The sequence below is a fragment of the Triticum dicoccoides genome, chromosome 7B, assembly GCF_002162155.2.
Source record: "Triticum dicoccoides isolate Atlit2015 ecotype Zavitan chromosome 7B, WEW_v2.0, whole genome shotgun sequence".
NCBI lineage: Eukaryota > Viridiplantae > Streptophyta > Magnoliopsida > Poales > Poaceae > Triticum > Triticum dicoccoides.
The window spans coordinates 700,203,997-700,209,635 of record NC_041393.1 but is presented as its reverse complement, the minus strand read 5'-3'; positions in this window follow the sequence as shown (position 1 = coordinate 700,209,635).

Here is a 5,639-nt window from a genome sequence, read left to right as displayed (position 1 = left end):
GGGGGGGGGGGAGGGGGGGACCTTTAGTCCCCACTCTTTACTGCCGGTTGGCGAGCCGGCACTAAAGGCCTTCACGAACCGGCACTAAAGGCCGGTTCTGCACTAGTGGGCACATGAAGCGCCAAATATGAAGCAGTATTTTTTGGAAAGACCACAATTTTTCTCAGTTAACACAAGTTATAATTCTGAAGAGAAACTAGTTTTGTCATGTGTCATACAGCAAAAGCTTCATTTGCATATAAGTTTGCAAATCAAAATGGTCATATATCTAAAGATATGAACATGACTAATTCACCAACTACGAGCAATGGTGGTAGCTAGTTCGTGCCTAAACAAATCCATGTTAGGACCAGTTTCCGCGTATGTTGAAGCATCCGATGCATTTGGAGAAATAACACACTTCTTGTATCTCTCTAGAATAGTTGGAACATAATCCGGATCCCTCTCACACACCGAAGAAAGTGAAAATCCTCTTTCTCATGGAGGTGGACATAGTTGTGTACTGTCATGGTAGCCGAAACAATCATCTTTTGTGTGGTAATTGGGTAGTTTGGTATCTTGAGCAAGATTTGACATTTCATTCTCCGCGCACCACATGCTATCTCTATGTTACTGTGTTTGGAGGAGTGAATCCGGTTAAAAGATGCTGACAGCGACATCGAAGGCTATGTGCGTCGGCGACTTCTCAATTATCTTGGCCGTCATATGATGCTTATCTTTGTTGATGCCATAGAGCAGCTAGATGACGAGCTCGTCGTCGTCCACCGCCTTGCCGGTGTTCCGCATCCCATCCGTGACGACCTTGAGGCGGGCGTAGAAGGAGGAGATGGAGTTGTCCTGGCAGATGCCGTAAGGCTCGGTCTTGAGGTAGAACTGCCGTGAGCGCTTGTTGTTGAGGAAGCGAGCCTCGATGGACGACCAGAGTTCGAAGGCAGTGGTCCCCCGGTTGAGGATGAAGCCGCAGAGTTCCGTATGCATGGTCCCGTAGAACCATTTCTTCACGGCCTTATTGATGATTTTCCAAGTCACGTCGCGTGGCGGTCGGTGAAGTCTGGCGCGAAATGGTCGGCGACGTCGTACTGGTGGGCCGCCTCGAGCATGAGCTCACGTCACACCGAGTAATTTGACCTCTTCATGTCCAGCCGCACCCCCACGTGGTGGTGGATATTGCCCCCCTCGACGCGGATGGTGTGAGTGGTGAGCCATGGCCAGGGTCGGGAAAAAGTTCGAGGTGGGCAGCGCCAGCCTGAAGAGGAAGGGTGGTGAACTGGTGACCACGGGCAGCTCTTGGAGAGAGGAGGCAGGGAAAGGTGTCTGTGGAAGAGAGAAGGCAGGGAGAGGAGATGACACCATGGGGGGAGAAGGGGCAGAGGAGGCCGCCGAAGAATAGGCGGCAGCGGCGGCCGAAGAGGCCATGTCGGAAGCGATGGAGGATCAGTCTGATACCATACATAGAAATGGATTAGAGATAGCAATGTATCGCACTTGTATTCATCCACAATGGGGAAATTAATAGAGAATACATGAGAGAGAGAGAGAGAAAGAGAGAGAGAGAGAGAGAGAGAGAGAGAGAGAGAGAGAGAGAGAGATACAAGATGCATAGTTAACAAACTATCGGCCAATCCTATAACTCTCCCCGCCGTCTTCGCCATCCTCCGGTCCTCTATTGTCTCCTCGCGAGATGGATGTAGCAGTTCTAGCTGCTAGTCCCCAAGCCCTAATCCACGTGAATGCCGAAGATATGTCTGCTACAGGCCGGGATGCTTGACAGTTCAAATTGCATATTTCTGAATTTTAGTACAGAAAATGGAAACCGTTCTACATCTTCTGATCTTCAAAAACTAAGGTCCACACTCACGGTAACACTATCATACATATGTTCTTTGTTTTGTGATCTTTTGTGCAGAAAATGATCACGTTGATAATTAATAAACTATAGTATTAGCCATTTTACTTCAAATAGATTAATGCTTTGCAGCTAGAGGTTCAGACTTCACTTGGATTGATTACTGTTCAAGATATCTTCCGATATTCTGATAAATCAGCCGATTTATCGCTTACCTGTGTCTAACCGATAAGATAAATCGGCCGATAAATCAACCGATACAGCGATAAATCGGCCGATATGTCAATAAACAAGCTGATTTACCCCTTATCATCGGTCGACCGATAAGTTCCCGATAAGGCCGATAACTGTCACACGTGTGGCACAATGGACACCCGACCACACGATCCTGTGTGGCATACCCAGCAGGTAACCCACACGACCTTGTGTGGGCGAACATTAGAACAATCCACACGTCCGGTAATAGCTACTTTGTGCCACACGCCGAACTAACAGCAACTACTCACCCCACCCCACACGTGTGGCGTGAAGCAATTCCGCCCTGACATTTTTTGATGGTAACTTTAGTTACCATGGGATGACAACTTTAGTTGTAAAGCATGCCAACTTCTCTATTTTGAATGACAAGTTATATTTTTTTGGGTTTCGTTCCGGTTAACTATAGTTGCCATGTCCAATTAACGGTAGTTGCCACGTGTGATCAAACCATAGTTGCCATGTGTGATTTACTAGTTGCCACATGTGATCAAACCATAGTTGCCATGCATGGTCAACCATTGTTGCCGTGTGTGATTAACTAGTTACCACATATGCACAATTGTAGTTGCCATCTATCAACGTGTTCGAGCATCTTGTGGGCGAAGAGCAGTTTACCCACAAAGCGATGTGAGTAACCGTGCGCTAATGGACTAAGATGGTGTCCGTGTGGGCGAGGAGCGGTTCACCCACACGGCATTGCGAGCAGCCTTGCGCTAATGGACTGGATGGTGTCTGTGTGGGCGAAAAGCGGTTCACCTACACGACGCTGGGTGCTTACGTGGCTCTCCACCCAGATAGCAACTACTTCAAAATTCATGTAAATGGATCGACCGGAGTGCGTGTGGGCGTGTTGCTTCGTACCACACATGTGGGCGTTATCATTTTAGGTAGAATTATTTTCTGAGATAGTTGCTTATGCATCTAAGATTTTGAACATGGCTGTTCATTCAAATTTCAAGGTACGGTCCTCTGTTTTCTTATATTGAAATGATAAGCTTAGAACTCAGTGTTTGAATCATGGTTTTTTTCTTGTAAAACAGGAATACATTTTTCTTAGATTGAGCATGAGTCTAGTACCACCTTTATCCTTTTAGAGTTAATATTTGGGATATTTCTGAATATAGCACATATTTGAATGTATATAACTAAGTGACTGAGAGCATTCTTTAGTTATACTTGTTTTTCAGTTTATGATTTTCTGAAACCTAGGGTTCTAGTTTACATTTTGCCCCGGGCCCCCAAATTTCTGGAGAGGATCCTTGAGTGAGCCTCGTTAGTGTTGGACGAGATTGACATTGACCCCATCATAGCCTCGTTAGTGTTGAAAGAAAATTTTGCGGTGATATGTATATACTATTGGATACATATATTTTCTTGGACGCATTTTAGTGTTTATTGATATTTTGAATATGAGTATATTGATATTATTTTGATAGTGCTTTCTATTAAGAGCCCAAAGGCTTATTCCCTCCTCGCCCCCACCCCAAAAAAACTCAAGGCTGGCTGTTTTGGGGCAACCTTGGGTTGTGCCTCCGCTCTCCCTTGCCCTCCTTTATATAGGGACTCTGCTGCCCTCAAGGGTTTTGCGGTTGTTCCCCCGCTATTGGTATCCAACCAAATTAGCTAGGGAAGTTCCGAGCTCTTTGCGGCTAAATTTCCTCTCGGTTGTTCAGTCTTTTATGTCTACAATAATGCCCACTCATTTAAGAGTGTGTGACCCTAGAGCCTCATATATATGGGGTAATGCACAAAAAACACCTTTTTGTCAATAATCGATAGCTCACCCTAATAGGTCATACCATTTCCCGTGTATATGTATAAATAACGCATTCAAAAACCTTTTAGCAACTATTGAATGAAGCCTTTTGCCCCACGACAGGGTCGAGCTGAGGGAGTCATCCTTGATTCCAACTCGAGGTACGTGCACCAAAATCCCTGAAATATGATTAACTCTTCAATCATAAGTATGGCCACACAATTCCAAAAACCAATCACTTGAGCTCTGCATTACCGGAGGAGGAGGAGCAATTCTCATCTTGATAAATTCATGACTCGCAGCATGCTTTCTGCTAAGCCCGAAAACCATCTTTACGATTTCCTAGTAATATTTAGCGACATCTAAGCAGACCAGTTTAATATGATGAGTATGAGCCTGATCTAAGGTCTAAGGATATAGACATATATGATGCATACTAGTGGCTGGGGCACGCCCATGGCATGCCTCTTGGGGCGTATCTGTGCGCACTTGTATTGCTCGAGCACCTCATCACGTCCTATGCAACCATTTTCACACGTTTACACACATTTGGCTTCTACTAATAGCAGACTAAGAGTTGTTAGCATGACGTTATGGATTCCTCATAGAAGATGGAAATTTACAGTGTTGAATGAAAGAAAATAGAAGATGACATTCATTCTGTTCAGAAAGATATAATGATAAATATAATCTACAGAATCACAGTTCTTTATCCAATGAAAAAGAAGCCTTGGTTGTTTTAAGGAGACATCAACACTATATAGCAAAACAATCCGACAGTTTATCTCTTTTTAGGAGGATAACAGTCTGAACTATTACAGCAGACCGTCCACTCTAAAAACACATAAATATAAGTTAGTACATATAAATTAATTAGCACAACTTCCAACTGCTAGTCTTCCTTCAGATTGCATGGTGGTTCAAGTCCCAGCCTAGCGAGCTAGAGACTGTGTAAACAAGTAGAACACCACGGCAAGACACCTCAATTTACAGATCTCACATATAAATAAGGTGCAGTGCATCCAGTCAACAACAAAGTTGTTGTTCTTGGAAGAACGGTTTGCGTAATTTTTAGGTTCCAGCAAAGTTTCTAGGTTTACCCAACAGTAACACCACACAGACATCACTTGGAAATTAAGAGGTGGAGAAAGGAGAGGGGAAGGAAGACGAGGAAGATCTTATTAATTGTACAGAGACGAACTGCATCAGACAATCTAAGTTGCAAATAAAACAGTTAACACATTAACTAAAATACAGAGAAAGGCATGTGTTTTCCCCAGCCTCACCCTTGTTGAGGTAAACAACAGGGAGAAAAGCAACAACTCACTTCCACACAAATCCATAATGTGTAGTATCTTTTACTACAACAGACATCAGTTGGAAGGAAAAGGAAAAAAAATGTCAGACTTGCCAGTGGCGAAATTTGTACCCTAGACAAAGGATGGCTAATAACCTACTGGTGTTTGGAAACTGTCAGCATCATCCTGTGTATCAGATATACACCCACTCTATCTAATATTTTTCAGAAAATTCTCCTTGAATCTAGTCATATAGCAAAGATAAGAGGTCTAAAGGCTTGCAGAACCAAAATACAGAGGCAGTACTGAACATCTACCCAACAAATAACATAAGCACTAATGACACACTGCCAACACCATGTGTAAAATATAAATTAATGCTTAGTTTCATAATTGGAATTTATTACCCCAACAGGTAGGTAGGTGCACAACTCCGGCTTTAGATGGAGATGCTGCAAGGTACAGGGAATGAAGAGGATCT